This window comes from Heliangelus exortis, chromosome Z, assembly GCF_036169615.1.
Source record: "Heliangelus exortis chromosome Z, bHelExo1.hap1, whole genome shotgun sequence".
Lineage (NCBI taxonomy): Eukaryota > Metazoa > Chordata > Aves > Apodiformes > Trochilidae > Heliangelus > Heliangelus exortis.
This window is the reverse complement of record NC_092454.1, coordinates 60,035,142-60,050,433: the sequence shown is the minus strand read 5'-3', so window position 1 is coordinate 60,050,433 and position 15,292 is coordinate 60,035,142. Positions and strand designations below refer to the sequence as shown.

General features: G+C 48.8%; 1 protein-coding gene across 1 annotated transcript in view; it reads right to left on the bottom strand.

The window, feature by feature from the left end:
• CORO2A (coronin 2A) overlaps nucleotides 1-14,517 on the bottom strand; it is a 60,205-nt gene extending 45,688 nt beyond the window's left edge. The window contains exon 1 of the mRNA XM_071730683.1: nucleotides 14,433-14,517. The gene's annotated coding sequence lies outside the window, so the exon portion shown is untranslated. The remainder of the gene's footprint in view (nucleotides 1-14,432) is intronic.
• Between the last annotated feature and the right edge of the window lie 775 nt (nucleotides 14,518-15,292).

Below are 15,292 nucleotides of genomic sequence, written 5' to 3'. Positions count from 1 at the left end.
CCCTTCTCCTATGTTACCACTGAGTCAAAACTAATGCAGAGGGTTGAAGGTGGACACAGTCCCAGAAGAGATGAGACAAAGGCTCGTCCACTGACACAGGCATCATCTGCTTCCACCACAAGCAGAGGGTGGTTCCAGTACTTTTGCCTCCCCCCCAAATATCTTTATACAAATATTGCATACAGACCTGGCCTACAGTCTGAACTACAGTTCAGACTCCAGACTCCATCAACCCATTGCAGCCCTGCAACTCACAAACATCATCATCAGCTGGTACCATATCATCTCGGAGCATCTTTCCAGCAAGGGGCTCCAAACCAGCCCACCAAGGGCCAACAATACACCAAAGCCCCAAACCTGGCAAAATGCACATTATATAAATTTTGTTCACATTAGAAGATACACCACATGTTGTAAACCTCAAAACTATTTTAAGCATGTCTGTCAGGGGCAGCTAGTCAGCATGTCAGGGGCAGACTAGGGCTGCCAGGAGTGGAACAACAGCATTCTACAAAAGGCAAGGTTGAGACAGCAAAAATCCAAGGGCCTTCCTGGGTTATCTTTCCAACTGCATTTGTATTCAGTCAAAGCTGAAACAACAACACACTCCCCACAGCAGGCAGCAAAGCCCAACCCATTCCAGAACAAAAACTCCCTGATTATGACACCGGCTCACAGTATTGCTACATCCCCACCACCTGGTATTACTCCATGGCTGTGCTCTTCTGTCCCCCTGGTACAACAAGGAGAGGGACAAGGGAGCATATCTGTCTCACAGAAATAGCTCAGCCAGGTTATTTTTAACTGGGTCATCCCAGCACAGCCAGCAGCAACGACCAGGAGCAAGGTAGAAAGCAAAGAGAAAAAACTGGCAGAGACCACAGCCTCAGGCAGCTCCCAAGAGGTTCAGACTCTCCTATCACCTGACCTGATGAGTAGGCTGAGAATTTTGGGTATTTTGGGTAGAATCCCCCAGAATATTGTGAAGTGAAGCCACGCCATGAAGTGCTGGCTGAATTGTCACCCATTCTTTATTTTATAATTGTTGCGATCACTTCCAAGCCTGACACTGAATGTGTACTTGAGCCTCCCCTAGGACAAGTGGGAGAAGCAAAGAAGAAATTATAACAATAAAGCATACAGAATCACAGGGAAAAAACAGGCCAGAAGGCACTTCTGGGGGTCCCATGTCCTGCCCACAGCCCCCAGCAAAGCTCACTACAAAGGCAGGTCATGTTGCTCAGACTGCCCAGATGCATTTGCAAGACCAGTGAAGATGGAGATCCCTCAGCCTCCTCAGGAAACGTGTGTGCCCACCATCCTGTGGAGAAACCCATGCTGCAGGTGGCTGCAGGGCTTGCAAAGTTACCCAGATAACTCAGGTCAAACTTGCTGCCCACTAGGACCCTTGTGGGTCTTCACTGAAGAGCTGCTCTCTTGCCAGTCAGCCTGAGCTTGCACCACTGCAGGCAGCTGCTGCAAATCAGGGGCAGAAGTTGCTATTTATCTTTACTGAATTTCATGAGGGGCTGTTTTTCCCCTCCTGAGAAGCATAAAACAGGCTGGAAGCCTTCGCATTGCTTAGGAAGCCCAGCGGTTGGGAAGTACACATGGAGGGTCTGTTGCCAGACTTTGGATTTCCCTGCATTGCCCAACAAGCATCACTCTTCTCATGAGCAACCAAAGTGATTCAACCTGGAGCACGGGAGCCTGAGGCACCTGTGGCACCATCACTGTCACTCTGCTGCCAACACTGCCGGGAGCTCCACTTCCTCAAGATTCACACCTCTAATTCAGGCACATGGAGTGAAACACCATCTCACTGCACATTACTTTCTCCAGGCCACAGGAACAGTGCTTCATGAATACTTTTAAGCTAATGACAGCTAGATATCAAGCTGAAGAGCAGGACCTCCAAAGAGTGTGAAGAAACTTGTGCTCTGCCAATGCATGGTCATTTTGTCCATCCCAGGAGGGACAAAGGAATCCACCAGGATTGATCCCTGACTCAGATTATGGCAACACCATATTCTGGAAGCTCAGCTTCTCCCTTCACAACGTGTCCAGCATCTCCTTCATGTGGTGCCCCTACTTGGCAAGCTCTGACAGAAAGAGATGATGCATTGAGGGCACGAATGGCTTCAGTCAACACAACCTTTAAGAAACACAGCAGTGGGTCAAGGGAGTGTGAAAGGCTGGCAAAACACAAAATTACCCCGAAACTCAACTCAGTTTCATTAGGCTTATCAGAGGTCCCAGGAAGGACAGGAGGCAATATGACTAAAGCAAAGGATAGGCCCACCCCAGCCTCTTTGGAGAGCAAGCCCCTCCTTCCCCTGGTTCGCCTCCAGCTTTCCAAGATAGCCTGTGTACTCCATCAGAAAGATAAAGCCAACTTGCCTGCACTCTCCAGAGACAATACCCTCTTTCACCCTCCTGGTTACCTGGGCAGCAAAGAAAATATTATTGCTTATCAACTTCCTTGTGAGTGCTAATGTGCTTTTGAATTCAATGAGAGGGCAAATTCCACCTTCTACCTTGGCAAGATCCTGCTCTGTTATGAAAGAAAAGTAAATACAACAATCCTAGTTCACAGAACAATAAAAACTAGAAGTCTCCTCCATTCCCTCACACTGCAAAAACTCCTTTTGAAAAGGAAGTGATGAAATGTTCGTATTTTAAGAGGCTTTGCTAGATTTCTGTCAGAAATACATCTTTGAAAAACTCATCACCTGAGTCTCTGAAAGCTCTTCAATTCCTTCTGAAACCAGAGCACCATGCTTTCAACTCTCCTATTTCACAGGAAGAAGCTTCTTGCTATTCAAGACCATGGTGGCTTCTCAGTTTCAGGAACCAAAGTTTATCTCCCCATTGAAAAGATGCAACTGGGTCTCAGTAGCCTGCCATATATAGGTTTGGGAAGATTGGGACACTTGGTCTCACTACTCTTTGCCATGAGGTCTGAGCATGCCTGCAGACATCTGGCAGATGCAGCATCTCTGCTAAAGGCTTTCCTTACAGCAAAGCTGAGCATTACAAGTTTGGGGAGTTTTGTCAGGGAACCCAAAGACTGTGGTTAGCTGCCCAGAGAGCTCCACTGGGCTAGCCAGACTTCTTCCCAAACCTCTTCTGCCTAGCTGAGGACTTGTGACTACCAGCAGGACACAGACATTTTAGGAAATCTGACAGGCTCTGACTGTCTGGGCAGGAAGGCACAAACACAGGTGCAAGGGCACAGACTAGGGGACCTTGCCTCTGATGGTCTCTAGCTCATCCTCACAGTGAACCTGCCCATAGCTCTAAATCAGGGCAGATGTGGAGCCTGTAAAACTCCCAAGGCTGAAGCCTTCCACCTGCCTGGTTCCAGGTCTGCACCACCTCCTGGGGATGAGCTCTCTCTAACATCTGACCTACTTCCCTCCAGATGCAGCTCGCATCTTTTCTCCTTGTTAGACTATCTGTCACTGCCAAGAAGAGTCTGGCTCTGTAATTGCCCTTCCAGAAGTTGTATCCCACTGTTAGTGAATTGGTTTGGGAGCAAAAGACAGAGGTACCTACTACCATGGACTAGAGGAGAACCAGATGCGGCTTTTGCAGTTGTGAGCCAGGGGCAAAGGGAAACCATCACTGTCATTCTGGAGCAATGACAACAGTATATTTTCCCTTGAAAAGCAACAGGCAGACATAGAGGCCTTCCCTGAAGCCCATACCTGCTAAGTTCTTCCAGCTCACTTGCAGCATCATCTACAAGCAAAAACATCTAGAGGCACAGAGAAAAGATAAGTGCATCCCACAGCCATATAGGGTGGAATTGCTTTATGTTTCCAGTTGAGGTTTTTCTCTTTGTCTGGCTGATTAAATTAGAATTGTTATCTCTCCATGCTCTGGAAAACTCCTAATGCAATTTTGAGCTCTCTAACAGCAGGCCCAGTTTATCTGGTGCATGACAAGCTACCAAGACTCTGTCCCAAAGGCATCTATTACAGACACATCAGCCAGTGCTCCCTTCTGATGCAAATTTAAAAATTGATTCATCATTTACAGCAGAGATAGCTGGTTCAGTTTTGTTCTTATTGGTTCTTAGCCTGGCTTTGGTTGATGATGACTAGATGGGAAGACTACCCATGTGTTCCCTGCCAGAGAAATGATGTGCTGTGCCCACTTATTCACCTCTTAGGCTTGGCAAATCTACAGTCTCTGGGAAACCAGTGGCATCAGTCTGAACTGAATACGTCAATGAGAGCAGAAGCAGAGTTTGGTTGAAACTGGGACCACAGTTTTGGACCAAATTTCCCTCTCTGTGTCATTTACTGTACTCCAGTTTACCTTGCAAAGCCATCTGGGAGCATGCAGATGGGATTCCCTCCAGATGAAACTAAAATGATTTAAGGATCAGAACTCCATCCATTAAGGGGACTAGCTGGGTCAAATTTAAATGTCCAAAATGCCTGTGGATATGAAGTCCTGGTACCACCTCTTTCACTCCATAGGTCCACTCCTCATGCACTGTAGATGTGACTAGAGTTAACAGAGAACTGAGGTCAGTCACTGCATCCACACTTTCTGTAGAGATCCCTGTTTGATCTTCAGCCTTGCCTGTCTTCATACAGATTTTTATTATTTTTTACCTTCCCTCCTCCAACTATTGTTCTTATGATGGGTTTGGTGTTCCTACATCTCTGATCATTTTGTGCAGCATTACTGCTCTCCTGTGACCAGTCCCTCTCTTCACACATGCCATCTATTAGCAGTGAAGATCAGTCTCTCCTCCCACTTAGTATTTTGTTTGCTACATACTTGATTCCTGCCAGTCTCTTTGCAAATCTTCTCCAATATGAATTCTGAACATCTTCCAGCTCTGTCTGCACCACCCCTCTCTCTCCAGCTCTTCCAGCCAGGGAGAACCAGCATGTCCCAGCTGAGCTCCCCACTGCAGGCTCATTCTCTCTAACTCTACCACTGTTGCTTTCCATGCCAGTCTCTTCCTCCAGCACAGCTGATATCCATGCCAACAAGCTGATCTTTTCTCCACCTAGGAGCCATCTCTGGGCATCTGTGCCTCAGACACTTTTTGAGCCAAAGGCTTATCTGTCTGTTTAGCTAGCCTTAATGGATTTTCCACCTGCAGATTCGTCTAATGGCTTTTCTTGAACCACATCCCCAACATCCTGTGTCAATGAGTTCCACTGTTTACCTGTATCCTGGAGTTCCTGGGCAGTGATAAACAAAGGAACAATCACTCCCTATCTGAACTCTCCATCCCATCATCCTACCATACATATGTCAAAGGCCATATGTCATACCCCTTTTCAGGCATACCTTTTCCAAACTAAACAGCTGTCCCTCTCTGCCTTCTCTTCTGCACTACCAGGTCCTCAATGAGCTGGCATTGCAGGAGGCACTCAAGACACAGATGCACTGTAGATGTATCCAGGCAGTATTTGATCTTCCCACAGTGTCAGTGGGGGGGAAAAAAAAAAAAAAAAAAAAAAAAAAAAGGAAGCAAGCCAGCTTGGGTCATGATTTTCATGCTTCAGACAGCAAAAACAAAGATTGTCTTTGTGAAGGTGAGTAAGAAGAAAAGCACTGGGTAGGACACACAGCATACCTATGCAGCTTTCTTATATACACTCATAAAATTACATCTGCATGTAGGGCTTTTTGGTACCAGAGAAAATCTTCAGGATCCAGAAAACTTCTGCGGACTTCTCGGATCCAAAGGGTAGTCCAAGCCATGCTCCCAGTTCTTGCTCAGCCAGAGATGGAAGTGTGAACAGTCCCATAGAAGAGTTCCCAAGCAGACTTCAGGACTGCATGTGAGCACTACCACTGCCCTGAGTGACACCCTGGGCACCCCACGGTGCCAGAGAAGTTCAGGCACAGGGAAGACAGCAGGCAGTGACACAGGAAGCTATGCAACTGAAGAAAGGGGAAGGTTTTTAGAAAGCTCAAAATAAAGACCTGACTTTCCTGGGGAAGACTTTCTTTTCTGCAGAAGTTCAAGTCACTTGCAAGTTTCCAGACTAACAGACTAAGTCACCATGCAGTCATCTGCCTGCACTGCTGGTAGCCAATGGCACCAGTGGCTGCAGAACCCCACAACAGTGAAAGGTGTGTGAAGTTTTTCTAGAGCCACAATACGGTGTCCTTGCCTTTAATCTTCCTAACTCCTACAAAGGAACTTGACTGCAAGACAGGCAGAAACAAAGAGTACAAACAGTGTTCTGGTTTTTTATACATATATAAAACACAAGCTGTCGTAAAGTCATGGAAAAGTTCATATTGAAAGTCATGCTGCCAGGGAAGGAAGAATAGATAAGACTCTAGAAAAGCTTTTCTGAAATACATAAAGCCCTATACAAGAGAATGACTGGTTTCACTGGTTTCTCAAAATTGGAAGAAACAGAAGGTACAGAAACTGTCACTTTAGTTCCCTCTTTTCACATCACCCAGAATTACTCTCAATTTTAAGCTTAATAACTCTTGGTCCACTAACAGTCCACAAGGGTCTGGGAACCAAAACCAAGTTCTCAATAATAAGAAATTCCCCATGCTAACAGCAAGATAGGCATTATTGAAGTGTTTTTGAAACCTCACAGACAACCACAGCATACTCAAGGACATCCTTTGATATTTTTTCTCCATCCAGTGGACAGACCCACAAAGCAGATATGTGTGCTAGAGAAAAAGGTTAGAGATTCTCACCACTCATCCTAATTCAAAAAATTAAACAAATTCAGCTTAAACACTGGGAAAGAAGCATGAGAGATAGGGACCAAAGCAGATTTTCCAGGTGGACTCTAGCTATGGGTTTCCTTGATTTAACTCCTTGGAACTTTCATGCCTAATATCATTACCAAGTTTTCACTTCTACTGTCATCCCACAATCACAGGTAAATTTAGGCTGGAAGGGTCTGAGTGTCTGTAGGCCAAACTCCTGGTCAAAGCAGAGACAGCCTCCAAGTAAAGCCAAGTTTCTCAAGGCCTTGTCCATATGGATTCTGAAAATCTCCAAAGGTGGAGGTGCTACAGGGAAGCAAGTCATCCTGCTGAGCCTCTCTCTGGCTAATAACTATTACCTCAGCTGGTAATACACACCATCTGCAGATGCAGGTGCTGGTCATATGCAGTGCTCTGCCTCCATGAAGATGAGTTACCTGTCCCCCCTCTCCAGAGCTCCCATCAACACAGGGAGTGAAGTCCATCTCCACGTACAGCAAATGTCCAGTGGCTCACTCCTGCCTTCAAATTGTCATCCCTCCAGTGGCAATAAAACAAAACTTGGGAAAGAAAGTTAGCTGTTGTATTGGGCACTGCAATACCACCTTGGGGCCTTTAAGGTAAAGCCTATCTGAACTTGCTGAGAGCTTGGAGACAGGAGCGCATCTTCTCCACTGTGGTGAGATGGGGTGCTTTGGGAGTGCCAAGTAAAGAGAAATAAATCTCTGCAGGATGCCAGGTAGCAGTTACTTGGCTAGTGGCAGTCTGAGAGCTGTCACCTACTTCCAGAGAACACTGCTGTCTCCACTGAGGGACATTATTTAGAAAATCATCCTGTTCAAGGTTCTAGCAATGCATCATCCCAGGAAGCTCTTCCCACGATTCCTCCTCTTTGCTGCTAAAAACACAACTGCCTTATTATTTTGCCAAATAATAACTTCTGTTTTGAGCTACTGGCTCTTGTTCTGGTTTGTCAGCCAGAATTATCATAGAATCGAGGCTTCCTATATTTTTAACTCCACAGGAACCAACAGTTCACCAAAACACAAGCTAGATGCCAAGACAGAGGAAAGTTTCAACTTCACCCTTGAGCTTTTACCTATGAAGTCTCAATGAGAGTTTGGGGTTTTTCTGCTGCAAAACTTGGTCTGCCTGGCAGGATGCATCACACCTACAGATATAGCATGGGCCTTGAAGTATGGCAGTGGGCACAAGTCTCAAATAAATGCAAGAAGCCATAAGGTCAAGCCCTTAGGTCCCCATTAAGCCTTTAACTGAGTGCCATGATTTTTAGAATTTTCAGTGAGACACTGAACTCCTATTGATTTCTGTGGAAGGTGTAGGATGCCATGCTATCCTTAGCAAAATCAATCTTTTCAATTAAGACTTCGGGCATCAGTTACTGACATCAAGACTTTTGCATATTCAAAGAGAAACACAAGCCACAGCCATGACCACAGAGAGGGGGGGGTGAGAAGAGAGACTCTGACCCACCCTGACTATAAAGAAAAGAACCTCCATTTGTAGGAGGAGCTGAATATTTGAGAGCAGGAAGTTGGAGCAATGCTGTTCTGACTTTGGTTTTGTTCCTCTGTGTGTGTATTTTGGTATTCAAATTAAATTGGAGAAAATGCCAGAGAAAAATAATGTGAGCTAATTACATTTAAGTAGATGTTAGAAAAACAGTATTTGTTTTCTTCTATTTGTCTGCTGCAATTACAGAGCTGTCTGGATTCTCTGTGCCTATTACCCTGCAATTTTGTTGCCAGCACAGGCTTCTTTTAGGGGGCAGATAGAATGGAAGAAACCAGAGGATAACAAGGAAGATCCGTCCTTCCCGGCGTTGTTCAGGTTACCAGACAGTGTTCCAAGTAACACCAGCTTGAGGTTTCTTAGGAAGAAGAGCTGCAACTGTGCCAGCAGTTCAGGCAAAATAGTAGTGACATTTTTCTAGGGCAATGTTTTTAAAGATTTGCGTATTCGTGCTCAGGGCAAACTCTGGTTTAAATAACTTGTTTTAAATAACCTCACATGTAACCATGTGGAAGGTGGCTGAGAGATGAATGGCACTGTCAGAGATGAACTTTCCACAGCCTGGGAAGCAAAACTCCACAGAAACCCGATGTGAGAAGAGCAACCAGGATACAGAGGGCAGTGAAAAGCCTGTCCCTGGATTCAGCACAGATTGCAGGTGTGAAAAGGGAACTGTGTGGCATTCAGGGGCAGCACCACTACAGGGGGCCCTTTGGCAGGTTGGCAAACATGCTATGTGCAAACAGTACCTGGTTAAATGAGCCCCAGGCAAGGCTGGAGCAGGGCAGGCAGCTTTAGGAGAGATCCACTGTTCCCAGTCCTGCTCCTGCACATGATCTTGTTCTCCTGCTGCTTCAGTCCATACCCCAGCCCAGGCAGGGGGCATTGCCTGAGAAAAAGGCTCTTGCCTACTGAGCACTACCCATATGCATTGCCTGTGCTTCCCAGAAAACCTTGATCCAGAGCCTTCTGACCCTCCCAAGGAGGATTTCAGCCCTCTGCACAGGCACCCTGCAAGAAGAGTTTAAATCATGGTGTCTGTAGGGGCACATTGCTTAACTTCTGCTCTTGGGAGTAGTCCCAGTGTTTGCCTTGGCTCCTTCCTGCACCTTTTTTTTGTCCATCCATGCTCTACTCTGCATGCAACCAGAGCCACAAGGCTCTTTTCCTTACAGTCAGGGAGGGTCAGTCTCTCTTCTCACCCCCCCCCCCTGCCTGCGGTCATGACTGTGGCTTGTGTTTCTCTTTGAATGTGCACCATTACTGGTGTAGCCCTGGTCTGGAGGACCTTTCCCCAGACATTTTTTCCTGGGAGGACCTCTCCCCAGTATTGTCTCCTTTCCTGGGTAGGGACAGCTCCTAGAGATATACAAGGAACAAGATGGATTTTGGCCTCTCTTGCTTTCCTGCAAGCTATCTAATAAGTTTCCATGGACTTTGTTGCAGCCTCAGTGATAAATAGCCCACATATGCTGGGACCTTCTGCTGTTTTGTCTCTCTTACCATTTTCCTCAGTTAATTTTTTCCACAGAGGGAGAGAGACAGAGAGGAGTGATCACTGCTGAAGACCTCGTCTCTGCTGGTAGAAATGTCCATATTTCCTGGCACAAGATAAATAGAACAGCAACTCCCCAGACTAGAAAGAAAACCTTGCACAAGCCAGAGGCCAAAAGGATGCTCATAAGAAAGAGGGAGAAAGAGGCTAAACTTTGGGCCTTGCTCTGGAAGATGTGAAGCGGTGTGAAATACAGCAGGGAGCAAGTCAAGAAGGGAAGAGAGAAGCTTGGAGCTGTATGCTGTCATTGGTCCTACCATGGGCAGCAGCATGTGTCCAAACTTCAGAAAGTGCTTTGAGGGTCAGAAAGTCCAATCAGTGAATTTCAAAGTGTTTTGGAACTAGTAAGCTCTGCATTACCCTAATAGAGCCCTGCAGGGTTGTCCTGGCTTGGACCAGGAAAGAGCTAATTTTCTGTTCCGTAATTTTGCTTTCAGCTAAGTCTCTTATAAGCAGCTGCACTTGCTGAAATTAAGACACTCATTCAGTTTCTACTTCTTGGACTGAAGCGGACTAGGAAGGAGCGGACAAGATAAATGACAAAAACTGACCTGAGTATTCCATCCCATACACCTCATACTGAGTATAACTTCGGGGGATCATGAGGGTCAAGCCCCTCTTCCCCTTCCTCTTTGCCTTCCTCATTGCCCTTCATCTTCACACATCTTCACCTGTCCCTGTTTGCTTCAGCATCCTGGGAGGATTCTGTCCGTTCGTCTGCCTGTGGTTCTGATCCACACCAGCCTGAATCTGTGTGTTCCTGCCTCCAGCTCCCAACAGCTGCCTGACTCCAGGAGTCCAGCCTGGACTTTCCCAGGGCTGCCCTGCAGCCTTGGTGGTGACATGAGCTTTATTTGGGGAAAAGGGACGAGGAACATGGTATGATTTTTCTGTATGTTTGTATATATTTAATAATTTTTCCTTTTTTATCATCATTGTTTCATTAAAGCAGTTTCCAGCCCCTAAGTTTCTCTCCCTTATTCTCTCTCCTTTCTTTATCAGGGAAGAGAAGGGGATTAATAGAGAGCATCTGTGATTTGGTTAATTGCCAGCCCAGCATTAAACCATGACAAGGATGTATTTTCAAAGTGGGGAATTGCTGGCAAGCGTGTAATACCACAGAGGGAAACTCCCTGGAAGTCCTAGGCCAGCCTGTCTTCCACTTGGAAGCCAGTATAACCCTGTGAGTGTCAAACCTCCTCAGCCCGTGCAGCCTCCTGGATGATCTAAAAGTCTTTCCTGTTTCTCCTGCAGAGAGGCAGAAGGCGCGTCAGCGTAATTGCTGTGTGCTGCGGGCTGCTTGCCTCAGTCAGCTCTCTGCAGCCAGAGCAGCTTAACGTGTACTTAAGGGAAGCCAAGTAATGCATACATGTAGAACACTTCCCTGCATCATTGCTCCAGTGTCTTCTTGCTATGAGAGCAAGAGACCGAACAGTTTGCAGCCCTGTTGTGCATCAAGAGGCTGTTTCAAGCCCCAGCTGTACCAAAAAGCAGCAGCTGTCCAGCATCACCAGGGATAGGTCCAGAAGTCCTCTTTGGGTCTGAGCAAGAGGTTTAACACCAACATTCTCAGCAGCCTCACAGACATCAGCTCACTGGCAAATGGTAATACACAATGTCATTTGATTGCCAAAAAAGACTGCTACTGATGGTAACTGGCAGATGGGAATACTCCAGGTGGGTTTTGAGGGTCTTTTTCATTGAAGCAAATACTTCAAGCAATCTTTCTTGGAGGTTTATTTATGGTAGTGGAGGACAGGGTCTGGACATTAAGGATCAGGACTCTGCCAGGGTCTCCTAGGATCATTCAAGAGCGGATAGTGAGGAAGTGATCTGAGACAGTCTCCTTTCACTGTTTCTTCACAGAAGGTCTCTGTCATGTCCTGTCACAACCCCTCTTTAACAGTTTCCCCAGTGAAATCCCTGCTGTGGAAAACAATGTCCACCAGAGTGGGATGAAGGCTTCATCCTCTGCAGCCACTGGGCTACTGATCTGACCATAACATGTAAGAAGCCTGCAAGATAATGTGCAAAATCTACCTTGGCTAGCCCCTAAAGCAGCTGTCACCTTTCACTCCAAAACATCACCTTCACCTCTGGAGATTTGCCAAAACCTCCAGTTTTCCCCCTAACTCTCTGCAACACTGAAATACCCATGTGCCTGGACATCTGCAGCTCACAGCACAGGGACTTGCTCTATGCTGGAATGTATACTCCCAAAACACAGTTCACAAAACATTCAGGCATCTAGAAGCCCAGACAGCCTACAGACAAGAGAGAACTGCCCTTGCAGAAGCACCACAGCCTGCTTCCAGAGACCAGCAGCCTGCCCAGTGCCAGCCCGCCTAAAAAGAGATGCAAAGAAACCTGCCACAGAGTCAGACAAGCCAAATTCCACTCATTATCCAGCTACTAATAAAAGTAGCAGGCACAGAAACATTCAAAATGTTATCTATTACTGACATTTTCGGAACAAGAAAACTGCTCAAAGGGGACAAGTTTAACATAGACAAGAGATAGGTAGAAATTACCCAGAGGGGGAAAAAAGAGAAAGAGAAACCCATCACATCTGGAAATACCCTGACCTGCTGTCAGGAGACCCACCTGCTCCACAGACCCAGAGAGCAAGTGATTGGATCATTGGGATGGAGATGAGCAATGCAGCCAGCCAGGCTGGTGCAGCTGGTGCACAGAGGACAGCACTCTCACTCTTCCCCCAGACTTGCAAAACCAGCACACTTGTGCAGAGATGTTTTGCCTCTGAGGTAGAAAGGTGAGGAGGAGCTCAGGGCAGAGCTGGGGTGCAGGTGGCAACGTTGTCTTGCTCTTTGTCCAAACATCTCCAGTGCCTGGACTTTGCATTCCCCAGGTCTACAGAGGTGATGGGCTTTCATTTGTTGCTATAGAAAAATGGATTGAATGAATTTGAAATACTCCTCAGCAATGGATCTGTATCTTGTCTGCAATAATGCTAATTCAACAGACATCAGCACAGATGAAAACACCTCCTTTTTGCCTTGTGTCTAAAAAGAAAACAGCTCCCTCCTGTCCAGCCTGCCAGAGTTTTGCACTCGAGTTTCCTGAAATGCTTACACCAAAACATGAAGTCCCTTCGTGCCTCTGTTAGTCACTCTCTATCTCTGATCAAACCTGGAGAGATCTGAGCTCTCTAAAGAGGGCACAGCCAGTGAGAGAACAAAGGGAACAGCAGGGCTACACAGGCTACTCCTTTGTTAACCCACCGGGGAGCCTGCGTTAGGAAGCTTAAAAGACAACCAAACCCAACATGCCTCCAAGTGTTCTCCAAATCCTCCAATTCCAAGTGCAGAATTCACTTGAGTACCCACGAGGCCAGAAGAACAGGTAAATTCCCGTCCAGGTAAATTCCCTTTAAAGGGACTGCAGCAAACACGGTGCCCTCTGAGGATGTGTAAGTGAATGAGGGGATCGGGAACAGCCAGGATGCTGGGACGATGTTTTTCTACACTGCAGAGCGAAACAAGGAGGGCACCACCCTGCAGGGTGAACAATGGATGTTCGGCAAGACACTGCACACAGCTGGACTTTCCAGGCCACCGGGGACTTGTTTGCAAAGTGCTGTCATCGTTACATATCCCTTCGCAGCCGCCTGCCTCCGTCCCTGAGGGCTGTGGCGTCAAAGACAGACCCACGGGAAGAAGCCGTACTCCATAGCTGTGCGGACTGAAAGTAAGACCCCTTGAAGGGCTTTCCCTGAAGGGAGAACTGGCACCAGGAGATCCCACTGCCAGAAAGCGTGGCCCAGATGCCGTTTCAGTGGCTGTCATTGTGCTCTGCGCAAGATGTGACCTGCCCTGACACCAAGCACCCAAAATCCCCACGAAAGGGCAGTACAAAGGGTCCAAAGTAAACAACACACACAAACACAGAGCCATAGATGAGGCTCCGTCTATACAATGAGCAAAGTCATGGAGGTGCCAAACTGTGCCCCCCGCTGCCCGGGCAGGTGGGGTTGGCCGGGGGAGAGGCAGCGTGCTGCCCACTCCCGCCCGCCTCCGGTCGCCCTGAAGCCCTGTTGCTCCGTGCACCAGCCGCGCACCTCCGAGCGGAGCCTGGCCGCTTGCATATCCCCTCCTCGGACCGGCGGGCTCCCACCGGGGGCCAGCTCTCGGTCCATCACTGTCGGAATAGAAAATCGCTGCTGCAGTTACCTGCGGGAACAGCCCAAGGGCAGGGCGCTACTGGGGAGCGGGCATCCTGCCCCAGGGGGGCGCGACCAGCACCGCCTGCCCTGGCTGCGGCCAGCGGGGATGCCCTGCTCCCGCTCTCGCTCCCACTGCCACGCTCCCACACACTACACCGTACCGGGGGATGCCCGAGGCCCGCAGCAGCGGGCGGCCGCCGCATCCCCCGGCCGTCTGTGCCTCCGCGGATGCGGATGTCGGAGACTCCGCACAAAGCGGGGTGGGGCCGGCGGGGGCTGCGGCACCTTCGGCTCAGGGGTAGAGCAGCCCCACCGCCCCCAACCCCCGCTCCTCGGCACCGCCGGGCTCCGCAGGCCCCGGGCTGTGGCAGGTGCCCCGGCCGCCCGTGCCCACGAGTGTCTCGGCCGCAGGACTCACCACCACCACCACCGGTCTCATACCTTGACGCTGGTAGCGGGGGTCCAGCAGCACCGTGCCGCGCCGTTCCGTTCCGTTCCGTGCCGTGCCGCGCCGCGCCAGCCCGGCCCAGCCTTCCCGCGGTCCCCGCCCCGGCCCGCCCCTCACGCCGCGCCCCGCAGCCGGGAGGTGCCGGTGCCGGCGGGGCTAGGGGAGTGCCCGCTGCCCCCTGATGCGGGAGCCTGATGCCGCAGAGCTCCCGAAGACCTTGCCGAGGAGATTCGAGCGGAGCGGCTACGGCCACCCCCTGGACGCGATCTGCCGTGGGAAGCGTGAGGTTTGCCTTGATGCTGTCACGGGGAATGCCCCTCCGTACCCACTGAAAAGTGCTCCAGCACCTCTCCTCTCCCTGAGCGCAGGGAGCCAGCCCGCCTGGGCTGATGTGCACAGTTCCCCACCACCATCACAGCTTCAGCGAAGTCCCCAAGGTCTGCACGTGGAGTTAAATTGTGAAGACTGGGGACAAGTTTCTGAGAACATCCTGACGAGATCTGGACTTCAGCATCCTCTGTGCAGAGGTGCTCACAGAGCTGCTGAGGAAATGGTGGCACGTTCCCATATCCTCGGTATGCCCACCAGCTACTGCATCCTAGACTTTGCACACACTCCCACAACTCGTTAAGGCCTTAGCTGCCATCCCTAGCTTGCACCCTCTGACTGTCTTAGCAGCTCCTGGCAGATGGAGAGACATTGGTGCATGTGGGCCCAAAGCTGCATGGCCTTCAAGGATGGCAAATGGCTCCAGAAAACTTCTACTTGCAGAGATCACACTGAGACTTTGGGGTTAGCTGGTACCTTGGCAGCACTACAATCACACATCCTCTGGATGAGGAATCGGGCAAGT